This window comes from Netta rufina (genome assembly GCF_964035555.1).
Source record: "Netta rufina genome assembly, chromosome: 20".
Classification (NCBI taxonomy): Eukaryota; Metazoa; Chordata; class Aves; order Anseriformes; family Anatidae; genus Netta; species Netta rufina.
This window is the reverse complement of record NC_140144.1, coordinates 12,470,362-12,491,377: the sequence shown is the minus strand read 5'-3', so window position 1 is coordinate 12,491,377 and position 21,016 is coordinate 12,470,362. Positions and strand designations below refer to the sequence as shown.

The 21,016-nt window shown below is 38.5% G+C and overlaps 1 protein-coding gene across 5 annotated transcripts in view; it reads right to left on the bottom strand.

The window, feature by feature from the left end:
• The window catches only part of RALGPS1 (Ral GEF with PH domain and SH3 binding motif 1), a 111,245-nt gene extending 96,575 nt beyond the window's left edge, over positions 1–14,670 (bottom strand). For 2 of the 5 annotated variants that reach the window (XR_014619007.1, XM_084298956.1), the window contains exons 1-3: positions 14,602–14,670; positions 6,896–7,016; positions 227–320 (exon numbers count right to left, since the gene is read on the bottom strand). The gene's annotated coding sequence lies outside the window, so the exon portion shown is untranslated. Of the gene's footprint in view, positions 1–226; positions 321–6,895; positions 7,017–7,092; positions 7,187–14,563 lie in introns of those variants that run through there. The other 3 variants (XM_084298957.1, XM_084298958.1, XM_084298959.1) reach the window with 3 other exon arrangements.
• Between the last annotated feature and the right edge of the window lie 6,346 nt (positions 14,671–21,016).

Sequence of the window (21,016 nt, the reverse complement as noted above, 5' to 3'; positions counted from 1 at the left end):
GGTTGGCAATGAAAGTCCCTAAAATAACATAATTTCACTCCATAGCCTTTGCTTCTTAAAAATATTCTTGACTAGTTAATCATTAAAATGATTTATTATATGAACAGTTCTAAAATGAAATGAAAAAGCCCTTTTGTGTTTGTAGGGAAGGTTCACATGTATGCTACAGTAGATCTCATTCAGAGATAGTAGCAAAATGGACAAGTCAGGATGCAAATGTACATACCAACAGAGGGTGTCCGCTCTTTGCTGCCAACTTAAACCCATTTACACATGGATTTCTTCTCTTTGAAGCAGAAGTGGAGACAGCGCAAGATCAACTAAATTGAAAAAAAAATAATCAAAACAAAACACAATAATCCCTATAACCATTACTTTAACAGAATATGCCAAATTTTGTCATGTATGGTACAGGAGCGATGCTCTCTGAAAGCAGAAAGGCTAATTTTACATTGTTTTTAGTGATATGCATGTATTCTACTTACAAAGACCACAAGTTCATCCTTATTACACGAGACAGTCCTTATGGAATCTTAAGCACAGATACCACTTTTGGCCAATAAAGTCACCGTGCTATAAATTCTAAATGCCAGCAGACTATTCAGGGGAAGTAACTAACCACACTGTTCTCAAGAAGTATGAGAATAACTATGTAAGCAACCACTGAAACCATCGATGACCATTAATCTTACTGATTTTCTTGTTCGAGAAAAAATACTGGTTTAGACAAACTTCTGATAAGACTTGGTACGGCTGTTCTGAGCTCCAAACTATAAATGTCTTCACCAATTTCAAACCCTACCTACTTAATAACTTCATTAAGTCATTGTGGTTTTCCCAATATCACTGAATCATGAACTGACAGCTGTAGCATGCATTTAAGACAATATGCATTGGTATTTTACCAAAAGATTACTTTTTTCTTAAGTTCCAATTAACCGCTCAGCTGTTCAGTGAAGACAAAAAGCAGTAGGGCCCCATTTGAGCACTGATAAACTTGGCTGGAACCAACAAGAGTTAACAGTTTTGGTTTATTTAAAAAAAAGAAAAACAATCAAACACCTATGCCAAACATCAGAAAGGTTAGCTGTCATTGACCACGATAAGGGAATGAAGAACACTGCTGATCTTGCTGGAGGTAAAAAGCAAGATCCTTTCAATATACTATTCCACTTTACTGGCAGTTGCCATAACCTATGGACACCTTTACAACATACTACACAGAGCTCTATGTTCACTTCTGATTTATGATCTCTGCACTCATTTTCCTCTTTCTTCATCGCAAAACTATTCCTCCAGATGTTCAACGTTAGAACATTGCTTTCCGTGATGAACAATGAACAAAAGTCATATTCAGATGCTGTGAGCGTAGAGTACAAATGAGAATATGCTACAGTTAACATATTGGAAGATGAAAGTGGGACTGCATTACGAAAACAGGATGAAACAGTAACGTGGTTACACTTGCACCCCTCTGCTTGCTTTCAACCACTGATGTGAATCATACATCACCATTTATGTCACATCTAGTTTCAGACCAGAGGCTTGAAATAGGCAAAAAAAAAAAAAGCCCCACCTTTTTGTGCTATTGATAAATAAAAAGGGAATTAGCATTAAGTTAATCTAGAACTATGTTCTGCTTATGCTCCAGACCTAGGTATTTTTGTAGCTTTTTTTTTTTCCTTTTTTTGAAATATACTTTGAAACAGTATGTCCTATCTTTACTTTCCTGAGTGCCCTGTCCAGCCAAATATCAACTCTCAAATATCACTTCTCATTCCCTCACATATGACGTCTGCAAAGTGGAAAGGAAAAAGACTGCATTTCCTATTGTAAAGGCAGAAATGACCCATTTCCTTCAGAAAACAGGAATCTTTTATGTGCCATTCTGAAGCCCTTTCATGGCATAAAATGCATGCATAAACACGTGCATAAGACTTGGGAGAGCTGAGTGGTCTAATAGCCACAATGCTTTATATGCAAAAGCTTTTGTTCTTTTGAAATGATTCAACACAATGCTTTTGGCCATTTTTGTAGCTCTGGTACCCGCAGCACAAGAAGGACATGGATGTATTACATCAGGTCCAGAGGAGGACCAAGAAGATGATCAAGGGGCTGGAGCACCTCTCCTGCAAAGACAGGCTGAGAGGGTTGGAGTTGTTAAGACTGGAGAAGAGAAGGCTCCAGGGAGACCTCACAGCGTCCTTCCAGTACCTAAAGGGGGCCTATAGGAAAGCTGTGGAGGGACTTTGTCAGGGAGTATAGTGACAGAACAAGTAATGGCTTTAAACTAAAAAAAAGGGGAGATTTAGATTAGATACTAGGAATAAATTCTTTACTCAGAGGTTGGAGAAGCACTGGAACAGGTTGCCCACAGAGGATGTGGATGCCCCATATCCCTGGAGGTGTTTAAGACCAGGTTAGATGAGGCCCTGAGAAACCTGATCCAGTGGGTGGCATCCTTGCCTATGGCAGGGCGGTTGGAACTAGATGATCTTTGAGGTCCCTTCCAACCCGAGCCATCTAGATCCATTCTATGATTTTGTACAACACAAAAAGTTATAAAATATTCAAATTCCTGGATACAAATAATTGCCTACTAACAGTTTAAGGAAGAAAAGTAAATAGGCAATATATGAACGTTAACACTTCTTAATCTTATGAATAAAATCATCCTAAGTGACAACTGTCTTGTCTACATGTTTTTAGTATCCATTTTATCAGGAAGTTCAAATATATTTCATTATTATTTATGCAACAGTACCACCTATAGATAAAATGTCACAAACAAGTTACTAGTTTCAAGCACATTCTTTTCTGATAAACTTCTTACTACAGTTAATAGTGAATAATGAAAAGCTAATGGAAATTATGTTTTTAATTCAGCATATAAGATCCTGTGCTGGGCTGTGACAAGATCCAATGAAGATGCATCTTTTGAAGGGAAACAATACTCCAAAGTTCATTTGCAGTGATTTACACCATTCGCTGTTCTACTATCAGCACAAGTAAAACAAAAATTGAGCAGTTTTAACAAAGTGCATCCCATACTTAGGGTCATCAGTCCTGTCAGTGTTCAATAGATTGAAAGAGGATTTTAACCAAAAACATATAAACATTAAGGTTCTGTGGATTAACTGTATGTTAACCCAGTAATTTAGTTGTCCTGCAACAGTCCAAATCCTGGCTTTCCAAAAGAACTCACCATCATAGCAACCTGGACACAAAAATAAATAAATAAATAAAAGGAATCTGTGGCGACCACTACACCAAAAAGGTAGAGCTGACACTCTGCAAAGTGAATAAAAATATGGTCTTACAGGTTTTTGAAATAACTACAAGATACATTCTTCATTCAAGATCTGTACGTACAATCTCCTCATTAAAATGCACTTCATAAATGCTCCTAAACTGTCTAAATTAAATTTAAAAAATATTAACTATCTCACAGAATCCTTAGCTGGTAAAACCATGAAAGAGCAGGAGGCTGGAAAAGCAGGTTTGAATATGGAATGCTATTTCCATCCTGATTATATCCCATATTTTATTATACCCACAAATAACTGAGTTCACTCAAATGCCTGTTTATTATTTTTACAAATTCATTATTCCATTTTCTCTTCTCCTATCTCTATTTAGCTATTTCTGCCACCATTTCTGCCATTCTGCTGCCTCAAGAAGCAATGTAATTATATGATCAATGCTATCTGTATAAACACACAAAAAAGGCATGGTCAAGTGACATTTAACTAAGTAGAGATAGCATCTGAATACCTAAAGCAATTAAGACAAGAAATATAGTGGAGGTTTCTAATAATTCATAAACAATTCCTGAAGTCTTCACATCAAGCTTGGACTTTAAAAAAAACACAACAACAACAAAAAAAAACACAACCAAAACAACAACAAAAATCCACAGCCATCCCTTAAAATTGATGAAGAATTCAAGGAAATGTTATTGCACACGTACAGTATAGAAGACTTAAGTGATTGTCACTAGCGTCTTCCCTTGTTTTCATCATCATTAATTCAATCCAGAAACATATTAATTAAAGTTTTAATACTGAAAATCAGTGCAAAACCCAGAATCTGCAGTAAACACCTGTATGAAAAGTGAGAACAAGTAATAAATTAACAAAATGAATTTTTAAATTAGTCATAGTACAAAAATAGATTTACTGGAAAATTACAAGGTATCTTAAGTTCACCCTTAGCTTCACTGACTTGACACTCCCATACCACAGTGTTGCAGATTCTCCTCTCCGAGTTAAGTGCTGCATCTGCTCTCATTGTATCAATACAGCACATTAAGGAAAAATAAATCTGTTTGCTCAGGACGAAAGAATGCTTCATTGTTTAAAAAAAAAAAAAAAAAAATCCAACCACAAACAAGAACAAAAAAAAAAAAGATGCCTCCACTCTCAGCAGGAAGGAAACAATTATGGTCAGTTACTGGCATTTGGAACATATTTTCTGCTTCTGTAAAACCAAGCTTTTTGTTTTCATTCAAAAATTTAAAATAATGTCTCTCAACTAAAGCAATAACATCTAGTCAAACATTAAATTGTGTTTAAATTTCTCAGAAAAACTAGTTGAATTATCATACTTAGTACCAGTCTCAAGATTAGAAGACACCTGGGGCAGTCACACTAACATCATTAACGTATTTTGAAGCAGTATATAAACACAATATTACTGTGAGGGACTTGCAAGGACTAGTTGCAATATTTGCCTCAAAAGAACAGCCTTTGCAGTTTGTAAATGTTCTATTAATTATAAGGTGGTTTTTGTGTTCAAATACTAGAAGTCAGCAGGGGTATCTCACGTCTTCTACTCTCAATGGAAAAAAAAAGTTGCATTTCTTAAATTAAGAACTTAAATGTAAACTATCCTCCACCACCACACCCCACAAAAAAAATAATCTAGTATGATTTGCTACTACTTAGAATGCCTAATTCTGTGTCAACCGTAAAAACCTCTAGACTTAGTCTCTCCAAATTTAATTTGTTTTAGAACACTTCAAGGTTTGCAATGTTCCACTAGGCGGCAGTGATTCTTAACTTATTAAAGGCCTGTTTTCAACATATCTTAAATCTTCTGTTTTAGCATATAATCATAACTCAGAAAATCTATGAAAGACATCCACATGTTCTTAAAAAATAAAACGGAAATGGTTCTACTTTTATATGCAATTACTCTGAAAACCTATTTTACATTGTAATTTAGAAAAATTTAAATAAATTGAGAGAAAGTGTCACAAATGGTTAATGTGAAGTCAGGCAGAAGACAGTACTATCTGGAAACTATTTTAGTGGAACATTTATATTCCATATGATAGAATCCTATTATTCACTGAACGTGATATAGCATTTACAGGCCACATAAGTACATACACTATCCAGAGAATATGCATGAACTTGATAAGAGCTCCACCCTCTCCGAACTGTCTTTCCGGTACAGTAGCAGGTATGTATTAGCAATAGTAGCTCACAAGGCAGTAGTAGATAAGGGAGGGGGAAAAAAAAAGCTGCCATCTCCCTAGAGCTACGAAGATATGAAGGTGTGCGTTTGTGGGAAGGAGAGAACAGTGGCACAATAGAGACAAGCCTTGGACCCCAATGAGGTTAAAAGAAAGCATATCTCAAGCTTTTGGTTAAAGAAATCCTTTAACAACTTTATGTCATACTATTAAATTTGAATGCAAGATTAAGGTATCAACTATTGCACTAAACTGAAAACTAATGCAATGCAGATAAAATATAGAAATGTATATCATGGAAATCTAAAGTAATGGGTGCAGGTTTCCAAATACTTTACAGGTACAGGTCTCAAGGCTGATAATTCAGTCACCCAAGATACTTCCCAAGAGCATCCATCTATCAGCATCAGTCATCTCAGGTTTCCTCTACACTTTGACAATAACTCTAGCATAGAGATCTATCCCACACATCTCAAAAGATTGGTTTAAAATTCATTGGTCTGCAAGCAATCCTCATTCCAACAGACAATTGTATGAAGACAATTTACTGAAATACATGTATCAGTTCAAACAAGCTATTGGACAACAGCCTCCAGTCCAGTCTCCTATTGACACTCTGGAAAGAAGGACTGAACTTTCATGGAACAATGAAAGAACACTATATTGCTATTTCAGTGGCCTTTTCCAAAAACATAGTTGGGGTGTTATAACCACTTGCTGTGTGACGTTAAATTACTTTATCTTAATCCAGATTACATGCAGTTCATATTCTGCAGGAGTCACCCTCACAAAAGCAGCTCATGCAGGCTGCATTTTGGTACCTGAAAAAAACAAAATTAACATTTATAACCATACAAACATAGCAACGCTATGTTAACTATTAATTACTTAAGTTAAATGAAATATGACCACAAACAGTGTCTTAGTATTTGCTAAGAAACTGAAAGATTACTAAATAAAATGAGGAAAAAATGGAGCAAGCACTGCTGCTTAATGTGGAAGGGAACAAAGTAAAAAATATTTCTCAGGTTAACAACAGTAACTAAAAAAGCAATAGCTGTACTTCACAAGGAATAAATAATAAATACCAATTTAAGAATCTGATATCATCTTGATCCATATCAAAACAGAGCTGCAGTTTTATCTCTAGCAGAAGTCAGTCCTCTCTCAAAAGCTATTATCCTTCAAACACATCTGCTAACTTACGACAAGATATACACTTGAGAGAGTTATACTTCAGGTAAGTCTCAATAAAGCTGTCAAAGAAAAAGTACATATCTGCAGTATTACTGTATAATACTATCATGACTCTAGGTTCTTTTCTCAACAGAAGAGAGCTGATAGACACTTCCATAAACTCTGGTATCAGAGATGAAAATAGGAAAATACCTACTTTAATCACAGTTGCATACTTACAGCAGAGTAAGTTAGCGCTGCACCCACTCAACCCATTTTGCTGCACATCTCCATCAAACCATTGTTCAGACTGGCTCTCGCTATTGAGATGATTTATCTCTTGTTTAAAAGCATGACATTCCTACAAATAACCAGAAACAGAATTATGGCGACATTTATTATATAACTCAGTTCTTCCCAAACTCTGCATTTCTTACCTGTAACACGCACTTGGGTATTTTTATTCTTGGCTCTCCCTCCCAGTTGTAAATTGCTTTGATTGCTAATTTCCTATTCCACCTTGACTAGTATGTGACAACTTCCAAAACTTAAAAAAAAAAAAAAAAAAAAAAAAAAGTATTCAACAAATAATACATCACTTAGGAAAGAGCAACATATGAAGAATTTTATAACTATTCTCCAAATAGTACCTGTAGTATTACTGTATACTCCAAAGATTACCTGTAACTCTTTCTCACATGGTCAGTCAGTACAACTTTTGAGTTGATATCGGTGCAGTTATTGGTAAATGCTACTCATTCTCACTTTGGATTCCTCAAGACTTAACTAAACATAGCAGAATGGACACAAACCCAAATACAATATTTCTTTATATCGGCAAATTAAGCTCAGCTCTTCCATTAGAACAAGTCCACCACCAAACCTGAGAAAAAGCTGTTTAGGTGGCTTGCCTTAGTGACATTTAGACCATGTCACCCTTTCCTTTTCTCCTCTTTTGCCTTATACTAACTTTTATAATAGGTAGTATTTCACAGAATCACAGTATTTCTAGGTTGGAAGAGACCTCAAGATCATCAAGTCCAACCTCTGACCTAACACTAACAGTCCCCACTAAACCATATCCCTAAGCTCTATATCTAAATGTCTTTAAGACAACTAAACATCAAATTAGAACAAAATCATCTCAAAGATAGGCCATTTTCAACGGGAAACTGAAAATTCCACTAAAGCCCATGTGGCATTGCTAATATTAACAAAAGCCATTGAAAATCAGATAGTGTTAGTAACACTGTGCCTCTACTAAAGTCTCTACACTCTTCCTACTGTTAAGGAGCCTCCATTTACAAAAATGTTTATCTTCTAGCATTTAAATTCCTGCTGGTATCGAAGAAAGCTATTCTCTGCTTAAGAAGTTCCCTTCATACACTCAAAAATCATCCATACTGCAAATACACATACAGTAGGGGCTCCCTGCCAGATCAAAAGATCCTGGTTCACACAAGAGTGACTCATTTGCACCTTGTCATTTTCAGTCTCCGTTTAAGTATTTCAGGTAAAATTATAGATGTAACATACATTCACATCCCAACTCAACTTCGTCAATCAAACTCAACTCCTGGCAGTTAAGGTGGTTTTCTTTGCTTGTTTTTGGGGGGCACACCCTATTCTGTCTGCTTCTTTCACTCTGAATGTCGTTGAAGACTAACTTTCCCAGTAAAATTTCTATATATCTGAAAAAACTCTCTGCAAACTCAGCCTCCAGTGTGCTTGAACTGTTTAACTACAGAGCATTAATTGTTCCTGTTTCTCCAACCTTCACCATATTGTTAATAGTCAAAGGTCATTTGCTATTGAAAGTACAGAAAACAGGCAGACTGAAAGAATTTATCACTTATCGATACACATGACACTTTATATCAGCAAACAGATGTCTATGAAAGCATTATGGATGAACAAGGAAGAAGAAAATCTTGGGAAAAAAAAAAAAAGCATCAATATCATCAGAATCAATCATCAGAATCTTGCATTTAAAGGAGACCTCTGCACCTTCTTTTAATTTTGAGGCCAATGCTAGTTCAAGCTGAAGCATGTCTCACACAACCAAACCAATAAAATTCATTTTGAAAATAATCTGGATATTCACTGTACTTGATAAAAAGTATGTAGACAAAGAAAACATTTGGCACTAATTATATGAAAGAATGACAGAAATTAAAAAACAGTAATAAGCCCAAACCATGTCTTAGACAACTGTAGAATACTCCAGATTCCTTACATTTCGTATTACTTTCTAAAGGAAGTATTAAAGCTTCCATATTCTCAATTCTTTTGATGTCACATGATACCCTTAAGAGGGTATCTAAGTATTTTAGGGAAACTTACATAAGACAGGAAAATGCCTTCTTATCCAAACATGAGAAAAATACACATTTTTAATACTTAGTTTATTTTCTTAATTAAAAATACTTGTACTTACTTAAGAGAGGAGATACTAATGCATATCTATTTCTGACTGCTTATAAATAGATGCAGTCATAAAAGAAAGTCACTGAAAGTAGCATATTTTAACTAAACTACCTAAGCAGTCTTTTCTTTGGCAAAGGATCAGCTATGCTTTGCTAAAACAAAAACGAAGTCTACATTCATATAACAGTTGCAGGTTTTTCTACTCAACATTTAAAATCTGAAAACATTGGTATACAAAATACCTAAGCCTTTATGCTATTCATTTTCCATCACTTGAAGATGATATTTTATAAGATAAAGATACTACAGTAATTCTAAACCAATCATTAGTCTATTGAAGTAAGTGAATTTTCTGGAAAGCCATCCTGAAGCAGTTTCAGAAAAAGTTCAATAGAAGACTACCTAGCATAATTTTTCAGGAAACTGAATATGTATGACAGACATAAAGGTCAACTGAAAGTTAGGCTTTCAATGACAAAAAATAAGAAAATATGACAGTTCAGATGCAAGAGGACAAGGTTAACAAACCTATTTCTGTCAGCCTAAGAGGACAAAGTTAAGGACTAATCTCATTGCTGGCTTTAACTGGCTAAAGAGAAATTATTGGGGAGATGGAACCAGACTTCTCCAAAGCAAGTGATGAAATGATAAGAGGCAACAGAGAAGTCAGAGCAAAGTGAATTCCAATTACACATAAGGATAAAATATATTCACAATGAAAACGCTTATGCACTGGAACAAGCAAGGTTACCTGGAGAGGTTACAGAAACACAAAATTCAAAGCAACCGGTAACCCGACCCTGCTTTGAGCATGGATCTGGACTAGATTATTTCTGGAGGTCCCTCCCAACTTGCATTATTCTACAACTGCACTAATTCCTTATTCTAAGAGATGCCCAAGCTAGAGACTGTGAATACCTAAGCATACTGTTTTATATCCCACTTAAAGTTTGCATGGGTATTACATATCACTGACATGCCTAACCTCCCTTTTCACAGGAATTTAAGCCATAAGAGATCACTACAATCACTTAAACTGATCTGTAGATTTTAATGACAGGTCTTTAAGTTTCATTCAGTTGTTTGTGAATTAACCTTAATAATTTATCTACAAATGAACACAGGATGTTTTTACTAGCAGGGAACAGATAGATCTGAAGTCCCCAGTCTTCTTGCTCCATAAATACATCCTAATTTCTTATTTAAAGTCTTTTGTCTTCAGTATCATTTGTTTATTTCCTGAACATAATAGCATCTGTAACATGAAAAACCAACCATCTTTGCAGCACAGCTTCCAAACTTCACATGGGTTCATAGGTAGAAGGTACAGAAAAGCAGAAGAATGAAAACATGTAGCATTACTTTCCCAAAATATTTTTCCTGTCAATCATTGTTTGCAGTTCAGGGACTTCAAGTCACAGATAAAAATTTTTTCACTTTATGATTTCTCTAGACTTCTCTCTTATAAATTTATCTAGTTGCCTCACAAATCTACATCAAGTTGGAGCACCTACAACATCCTCTGATGAGAAGCCCTGCAGCTTAATTTGCGAGAATATTAATGTTTTTGTGAAAAAACTTTGCTCTTGAAGCTGGCTTTTTTTAGTCTTATTTTATGTCCTCTGGTTCTTGCATTAAAGATAATTCAAAAACAGACAAAAAAACAATCTTGCCTGTTCACCTTCACAATTCGTAATGTTATAAAGATACTATACTCTCTTCGCAGACAAATCTTGCGGACTGAGGCCTCCCAGGCAGCTTACAGTTTAGTCATAAGTAGATCACATCCTTCACTTCATCCCCACTGCCCCATTCTGTAGCTTTGCTAATTTCGTAACACCATTTCCAGGACTGGGATAGAAGAACAACACACACCCTTCAAGATATGTACCTACCTAATACTTGTTCTCTAACATTCTCCCAGTACTAACACTTCTTTGGATCACTTAGATGTTCTCACAGATCTCTTTTGCTCACCTTGAAGAGGCCGATTGCAGCAAACATTTCTCTTTTGTTCCAGACATTTCTTGTCCTCCATTTAATCAATTTGGAGGATCTTGCTCTTAAAGGCTCTCATCACAAACTCCTAAAATATTTTTACTGCGAATTTTGGGGCATTCAAAACTTTTACCTCCCTTTTCAAAACAAGAATCTCAGAATTGTACATTATAATTCAGCACCGATTTCACCAATACGTTTTAGAGCTTGAAATCTTCTTCTGCTTACTTCATCCTTATCTGTTTATTTAGACACAGTATTAATCCTTTTTTTCCTCTAACATTGGACCTAGAGTTCATATTGAGTTGCTTAGCTATTTTGACTGCCTGCATCTTTCACTGAATGACTGTTCCTCAAAATATATTCCCTTGTGTCTAAATGAAGCCTACACTTCCTCTTCTTTGATATAAAAACATTTGTCCTTAACACAAACTTTATTTGAATACCTAGCATACTACAGCATAGGCCACTTCCCTCTGTTCTGTCATAACTGCTCACCATTTTACGAAGTCATTTACAAGTGTTAACCATAGCATTCACAAATTTATTGTCAGATCACTGATGAAATTATGCACTGTGCCCTATAGATGTGTTATTAAGTACTTTTTCCATCAGCAGCTAGTAGAAATGTATCTTCCATATAGTAAACCATCCGTTTATTGCATTTCTTGCTAAAAGAATACTTTTCTTTTTTAAGAAAGTTGGAGTATCATGCAGTACTAGACCGCTTGACTGATTACCTGAACATTTATAGCTACCTAGTTACCCCAGTCAAGTCAACCTACAATTGCATACAAGAACAAAGCCTTGGTTAGCAAGACAATTTTTTCACAGAACTTTGTTGCCTGACTACCCCAATACTGTCCTTCAATCTATTATTAAATAAACCCCAGCCTATTTTTCCCATTATTTTGTTTGATATTGGTAACAAAGATAATATTAAAAGAATGAGCCTGAGAGAGCACTTGTCTTTTATTAGCTCAACACTGGAACTCTCAGTCTTCGAAATCAGGACCAGCAGGCCAGAAATCTCAACTGTAGCCAGCAATTTCAGAAGAACTTTGAAACATTGTTCTCAAAGACTTTTAAATAGCATCCTCAGGAGACACTGTCCAACATTTATTAGACTGCAAAATATTTTACCATTCTGATCTGATACAGCACCTTGTTTATTACCTGTAAAGTATATATTTTTAAACATACAGACGTTAATGACTTTCCCAAATTCACCTATCAACCAACACATTACTAGGCTTCCTCCCTCCTTCCTACAGAATCAGTACCAATTCTTCCTTGCTGTCCTCAGCTCTAATAAGTACAACAGACTCCAGAATATTTTCTTTACATTTTGATCTATGGTACTTCATAAATTCCATTTATACAGATTGCTATGTAGTTCCCCTAGTCCCATTTTTATACTTTCCTTTTCACTTCTAAATGATGCCGTCATTTTGTAACTAAGTCAGGATGAGCTGCCGATGAGAAGTGTCATTTTTTTTGACAGTTTCATATGAACTGAATACATAATTTTTAAATCAGACACTCCCTGTTGAACTTTTTTTCCCCATTCCAAATAGGCTAGCTTTCTAATTTTGATGACAATTTGGAGCAAAATGCTGTGCAATAAAAGCTTTCAATGTAGAAATGTTGTTGAAAAATGATGTTTAATTAAAAACAAAACTTTTTTTGGCAGTTGAAAAAGAGGACCTTTAGCTACTCTTTAGGAAAAGTCTCTTTAGCCAAAGAGACCAGAAAAAAACAAAACAACGCAGTTCAACTTCAGCATTGGTAGCTGCAGAAAACACTAGATAAGATAGAAAATATAACAAGTGTAGTCAGTAACAGATTTTTAAAGAGTAAGTTCTGTAGTGTCTTAGTCTGACAAAGGCTGTGCTTCCTATGCAAGTTTGTCTAAAGGTATTTAAATTTGAATGGAAGATAAAGGACAATGAAAAATAGAAATAATATCTTCCACTTTTCAAGGCCCTCATTAGTAACAGTTTTAAATACATTTTCATATCCACATATACATTTTGATTATAAAGAACACTAAGAACCTGAAAATTAAGTTTACATGGACAGAAAGCAAAGCTCATAACTACCACCCACGTGATTTCTATATATCTCCGCTTTACTACACCTAAGGTAAATAAACAGGAAACCAAATAAGATAGCTTCATTAAAATAAAAGTTTCCTAATATCTGTTCTTCTAAAGTGGTGCTAGCATGCGGGATGGAAAACACACAGGCAGTGAACAAAAAAGTGCACACCATTCTGTCCTTACTACACACACTTTCAATCCTTACACACAAAGGATAATTGCTAGGTACAACATGAGCATTCAGTATGAAAACAAACCGGAATTTAAAAGCTTTTGTTGGACACAGATTTCTAGTTCAACTATAAAGTCTTTAAAGCAAGGAATATCTTTCCATGCAGAAAGATGTACCAATAGACTTTATTTTTCACAACTGTGTTCCATTTCTATGTACATTTAGAACTACAGACAAAAGACATGCTACAGTTCTACAGATGAGAATTTCAACAAGTTTTCTCCACCACATGCCAGAACCTTAGACACTTTCAAGCCTGCTGAAGCCAGACTAAAAAAATATTTATCTGATCTGAAAAGAGATCTCAGCCATTCAAGGTTCCTTAAAAGTATTGAACAACATCACACATGCAACATGAAAATAGCTTTCAAGTTTATTCCTGAAGTCCATTGGATGATGAGCTAACAAGGTTTACGTCTGCACCCCCATTATCCTCTTCAAGATAAATATACAGCTGAGAAGTCCACTCGCATCCTCTACCCAGTCTTGAAAAGCACGGTACCCTCCGGATCCCCACACCCAGAAGTAACTACCTACCTCATCTCATCTAGGCTTGTAAGCAAGCCTTGGAAACCCAACTAATTCGTAGGCTATCTGCGCAGATACGGCACAAAGACAACGACTGCTCCCACGGCCGAGATGTACGAGGCATGCGGTAGGCCAGCTGTGCCCGCTGCATGGAAGCGGAGGGGGGGAACCGGGACAGGCGACGTACAGCAGACGTGACAGCATAAGCACCGCTGCGGGCTACACCGCCCCAGCACCGCAACGGTACGAGGGCCCCTGGGCACCGCCTGAGAGCGCGGGGCTACGGCACTCGGAGGCTCTGAGGGTCCGGCGAAGCTCGAGCCCCGAACCGGGGAGGCGCCCGCGAGGAAGGGTCCCGCAGCAGGGGGCGAGGTAGCGGCGCGCTGCCCCCCCGCTCGCACACCTGCCCGCGCCCCGCGCCGCCCCTTCGGAGCCCTGGGCAGCAGCGGCCTCCCGCAGGCGGCGAGCCCCGGGAGGGTGGGCGCCCGGCCCGGCCCGGCTCCGCAGAGCTCCGCCCGCTGCACGCGCCTGAGGCGGGGTTGGCAGCAGCGGGCGGGGGGCGGCGGGGCAGGGAGAGTGCGGCTGCCCCGCGCCAGCGAGAAGGGCCCGGCAGCGCCTCACCTGCCCCGGAAGGGACGCGGGGCCCGGCGGCGTCTCACCTGTCCCGAATACGGCTGCCCCGGGCGTCGCCCAAGAGCCTTCGCGGCGACGGAGACCCCGCCGACAGGGAGGCCCCCGCAGCACCGCCCCCAGACCGATCCCCCCGCCCGCCTCAGCCGCCGAGGACGAGGCCCAGGCCGGCCAAGGGGGGGGACCGAGCGGAGGGGACGGGGCGCGCCGGACTGACGGACCCGCCGACCAACCGCTGCTCCGCAAGGGAGCGCTCAACCAATCGGCGCTGCGTGGGGCGGGCGTGCGCGAGCAAGCAGCCAGTGCGCAGGAGCCACCGCCGGCTGCAGGTGCGCGGTACCGCGCTGCCCTTGGCGGCCGCGGGGTGCGTCCAGCCGGGGCCGTGGTCCTGGCGGTACGGAGCGCCGCCAGGCCCGGCCTGGTCCCGCGCGGCGGGGTCTTTGCGTGGTCCGCAGCGCCCCGGGACGACTCGGGCTGCGGGGTCGCGGTCAGGGTGGCAGGGTGCCTGGGCCTCCCGTCGGCGGCACGGACTCAGCGTGCCGTAGCCCGTGCTCTTTGCGAGGCCCGCGCTGTCCCCGCTGAAGGCTGCCTGCGCGCCCTCAGTTCCTGGGCTCTCCTCTCTTCCCGTGCTCACGAGGGCAGAACAGCGCAGTTGCTGCTCAGAGAAGAGGAATTTGTCACCTTTATCCACTCATCACCTGTTGCGCTCAACTTTCCCAATATAGCAAAGAATACCTCAGAAGTCACAAGCCAGACGTTGAGTGCACATATGCAAAATAGTACTGGAAACACCTGAAAAAGGACAGTAATGTGTTCTTCCAAGGCAAACAAATAGGGCTTTTTATGCTTCCCGGGGTATGTTTGAAAGAGAACTTTTCTACCAAATTATGTATTTAAGTGGGTAAAAAAAAAAAAAAAAAATTGCTCTTTGGACTGGTTGCTATATACCAATTTATAAACTCCCTGCTGATGAGGAACTTGTGTAGGATTTGCTGCTCCAGTTGGATGCACATAAGTGCTCAGGGCCAAATGAGATTCATCTCAGAGTTCTCAAAGAGCTGGCTGATGTCATCCTGAGACCTCTCTCTCAATTATTTTTAAATGCTCCAGAGAATCTGGAGAGGTCCCAGTAAAATGGAATCTGTCAAATGTTGTCGTGGTTTTCAAGAAGAAAGAATACTCTAGCAATTATAGGCCTGACAGTCTCATTTCAGTGCCTGGTAAATTTATGGAGATTACTGTGAGAGTTATTGAAAAACACCTGAAAGACAACACAGTCATTGGTCAGAGCCAACATGGGTTCGCAATGGAAAAGTCCTGTTTGATAAGCTTAATTTCCTTTTCTAATGTGGTTACCCATCTTGTTGACCAAGGTAGGCCAGTAGGTATGATTTTTTAGGGTTTTAGCAAAGCTTTTAACACCGTCTCTCAGTATCCTTCTGGACAAAGTGTCCAGCACACAATTAGACAAGCACATGATACAATAGGTGACCAATTGGCTGGGGGGTTGGGCTCAAAGGGCTCTAGTAAACGAGGTTAACGTCAGTCACAAGTGGGGTTCTGCAGGGCTCCATTTTGGGTCTGGTTCTTTGCAACATTTTTATAAACGATCTGGACACATGAGTTGAACGTATGCTAAGTGTGCAGATGATACTAAATTGAGGAACTGTTGACTCCCTTGTGAGTAGGCAGGCCTTGCAGAAATACCTTGATTGCTGGGCAATCACCAAGATTTAACAAGACAAAGTGCTGGATTCTGCACCTGGGACAGGGCAACCCTGGCTGTACATACAGACTGGTGGATGAGAGGCGGGAGAGCAGCCTTGCAGAGAGGGATCTGGGGCTTCTGATTGACAGCAATTAACATGAGCCAGCAGTGTGCCCTGGCAACCGAAAGGGCCAAACACATCCTGGGGTGCATCAAGCACAGCATCACTACATAGTTGAGGGGGGTGATCGCCCTGCTCTGCTCTTTGAGCACTGTGTTCAGTTTTGGGCATCACAGTATAAGGACTTAAAACTGTTAAAGAATATCCAAAGGAGGGCACTAAAGATTCTGAAATGCCTGTAGGGCAAGATGTATGAGAAGCAGCTGAAGTCACTTGATTTGTTCAGCTGAGAGAAGAGGAGCCTGAGGGGAGTCCTCAAGGCATCCTGCAGCTTCTTCATGAGGGGAGTGGAGGGGCAGGCACTGAGCTCTTCTCTGGTGACAGCAACAGGACTCAAGGAAACAGTGTGAAGCTGGGACAGGGGAGGTTCAGGTTGGATATTATGGCAAGACTCTTCATCAAGGAGGTGGTTGGGCATTGAAACAGGATCCTCAGGAAAGTGGTTACTGCACTGAGCCTGGTGGAGGTCAAGGGTTTGGACAACACACTCAGACATAGGGTCTGATTTTTAGTTACTCCTGAATGGAGCCAGGATTTGGACTGATCTTTGCATGTCCCTTCAAACTCACTATCTTGTTGTGTTCATGCAGGATTGGTTTCTAGTTCATCAGACTGAAGTTCATCTCACAGAGCATGAGAGAACGCAAACTAAATGAGGTTACTTAGGATAAAGTTTTGACACTGCATTATGTGAAGAATATAGTGCAAAGTTGTTGTCTTTCCAATCTCCTAGTTACTAAAGGTCTTCAATAATTGTTTATCAGGAGGTGAACAACTAGTGTAAGACTATTAAATCCAGAACACATTAGAGATCTTCAAACATCCCAGTTAAACATGCAAGAACTTTATTTCTAAAGCAGATGGATTCATTTTGAGAATAAGCTAATAATAATAATAATAATAAAAACTTTAAACATAAATTTGGTATCTCCCTGGGAATACTGATGCTCACAACTCCAACATGCAAACCAAAGCCAAATTCACTTCATAGAAAGGTATTTTATTACTTTTTTTTTTTTTAATCCTTTTTTTTTTTTTTTTTTTTTGCCTCCCTTTGAATTGCTGGAGAGTTATTTCATATGAATCTCCAGTCATTTCATAGGCATTGACTATTCTTCACTTAGTTTGTCCTATAGGTACTACTAAGCTACATATACTTTCCTCTAAAATTTCTGGCCAGCTTTTGAAAATTTCTAAGGAGGGAGATTCCACAACCACTTCAGGCAACCTGTGCCAATGCTCTGTCACCCACACAGTAAAGAAGTACTTCCCAAAACGTTTGTGAGCTACAGTCCTCTACAGAAGAGAGAGAGAGGGAGAGAAAAAGAAAAAAAAAAAAAAAAAAAAAAGTAAATCTCCTTCTTGTATTTCTGCAAGAGTTCAGAAAACAAACAAACCAAAACAAACTGCAAGGTAGTTAGTTCTTAGCCTAATAATTACATCAGCGTTTCCAATCTGGTGCTTAAACTACTGCAAAGTGATAGTCCACTACCTAAATAGTCTTTTGCATTACAATACACTCTCTGAAATCCTGAATACAAACGCTGCCCTGCTAAGAATGGAATTACTCAGCAACTGCCTGTGTTGAGGACAACATAAGTGAAGACTGAAAACTTTTTTAGTTCCTGTTTCAGGTTGCTGCTATGTACTGCACCCTACATTATTCTTCCATACCATGTGTATTTAAAAAAAATAGCCAGCACCCTCTGGTGGGAAAAAATGCATAGACAAGATTTAGAGCTGTACTGTACTGAGTTCTTTGAAAAGGCTAACAAACTGCATGGAAGCATAATGTCACTTTAAAGACTGCCATTAGTCATATCATTTCCCAAAGTTTTAGTGAAAAGTTTGTCTATAATTTAATGCATTGAATATCTAATTTAAACTTTTCCTAAATCCATGCACAATACAATTGGAATATACTATTTCATATATGTAGCAAAATGTAGTGTCTGTGGCATCTATTTTTCCTGCATGACTATTGCTGCGAGAAAATAAATTCTTTAAAATGTCACGGTCATAGCTTATTCTGGCTTTCCCTCAAGCTCTCTTCAGGAAGTTTGCATTGATGAAAGTTTAAATGGAGTGTGTCTGCATGTAAACAAAGATCAGTTGAACAGATTCTTATTTAAAAAACAAACAAACAAACAAAAAAAACCAAAAAAAAACTAAGCCAATTTTTCTACTTAGCCTTTTTAATGTAACTTCATCATGCAATTTTTGTCTTCTCTCTCTTTATTTGCTCAAAGTGGTTTTACAGGACCTCTTAAACAAGTATTCAGTCTCAGAGTCTTTTTTTCCTTGTTACAGAATTCAGATGTGCAAGCCAATACAAGGAAAGTTTACTTATTTCAGAACATTATATTGATAACCATCAAAATGCATCAAACACTTGCACTGGGCAAAGAAGTATGAATTGACAATGAAATTGTCAATAATTAATTTCAGAGTTAATGTTCCATTCAGGGTAACAGAACTGTCTCTCTCTTAGAGGGTTTTCAGAGAATCTGTCAGAATTTCTACTGTTGATTTTTAATATTACCACCTTCTATTTATCCCATCCTCATATAAGGCTTTGTATGGGAATGGCCACATCTTTACTTCTGGTGACTCTGCTACACAAGTGGTAACTTCCAGCAAGAGTTGCATAGCAGTGCTAATCAACAGTGCCAGTCAACATTCTGTACTTCTTTATATTACAAGAACATCTTTATATAAAACTTGGAGTAAAAGATGGTGGGTACCCACAAAACAAAATACGAGTCCCTGATTACAGTATTTATTCTATTGAAACTGCAGGCAGTTTAGGGAAGCATGATACACTATGCACAAAGTAGTTCTGAATAGTGCAGGTTCAGGGTTATTTTGGATCAAGAAGTTGTTTGCTATTTAAGCGATGAAGCACTAAGTAGTTTCAATAACTGTACTTTTTTGTGTGCATTTGTCTGTCAACATTGGTTGAAATTGATTTAGAGCATACCTTTTTCAAGCTATACAAAATTAGTGCTTTGGAAACATGTTACTTTGTCTTATGCTTTTTTTTTTTTTTTGATCTCTCTGCTTAAGTAGCCTAATGTACTCTCCCAGTTATTAGGGGCAAACTCTAAATGAGCAGGTTAAGTTGAAATTTAACCATACATACTGTACTATGGCACTGTAATTATTGTCATGGCTTGCAACTTCAAACAAATCTGAAGTACCCAAGGTCAATGGTGTATCCCTAGATAAAACTAGATGAAGGTGAAATCCTATGTAACAAAAACACAGCATAAGGTTATCTAGAAAACAGAGAGTTAGAGAAAAAACAGAATAATGTCCAAGTGTTAAAAGTCCCAAATTATCAGAACCATTCTATTAAACCAACAGATATTTTAAATCTTAAAGTCATCTGATACACCATGATAATTTCTCTTATTTCCACATCTGTGTGTGTTGCTAACAAATAAGGGTTCCTTTGTCTGTAGCTAGTTTACACAGAAAACTGACCTATGCCATCTGATTTATCGTGCCATGGCAGTGCATATGGTGTTTCAAAGCTCCATACCGTCCTCGTAAGTCTTCTGTTACTCTAAATGGAAGATCTTCCCCAATGCTATTTTTACGCATAATGCCAGAACTTAATGGTGTTTGGCAGAAAGTGAGCTCTCTCTTGACCACTCAGCATTATTAGCTCCTACAGACATAGTTCTTATGTAACTAGAAAAAAAGCTGTTTGCACAGTGAACTTACAGGTATGAACCTCCATAAAAGCACCACCTTTCTCTAATGCCCTTGACCAAACTCCACTACATTCAGAGACAAATGATCAGGACTAGTAGCTTATGACTACCCATACTGGCATATTTGCATTTCACTAATGATACTATTTGGTGCTGTTCAAAGTAATACATTAAAAAAAAAAAAAAAAGTAAAAAAGCCATTTAAAGGTTTTATTACATTGTTACTTTTATAATCCACAGTATTACGTGTGCTATAGGGCATGCTATCCAGATGCTGTTGCACACATTATGCATGTGTGTTACTGATTGTGCAAAGACATACATCACATTCTTACTGAAAATCACATTTCCATAAGTTAGGTGCATTAAGTTCTGTGGACACAGCTTTGCCATGACTTATTTCTAACTCCCTATGGCTACTTGACAAGATGAAACAATTCACCATCTTAAAAAAAAAAAAAAAAAAAAAGTGGGTGTAAGACTTTACTAAAGCTAGTAAGTACGTTAGGTTCGGTTTCTCTCCTCTCCTCCCTCACATAAAAGCAATGCTACATTTCTTCTATTCTGAAGTCATGTCTTGTGTACCCTACTCTGCATTACTTGAGCTTTCAGTAACGAAACAGATATTTTTTTTTTTTTAGAATATTCATTCTGGGTGTGTCTGTAACATACAAGACCAAAAAAAACATCCCCCCCAAAATTCAGAGCCAGTCAAGATTCCTCAGCTGCATTAAGACAATATAAACACATCCTCTGCTGCCAGATTGTTTAAAAATTGCTTAAATTTCATTCAGGTTTATTATAGAACAAAATCTTTGCTAGCATACATCTCAAAC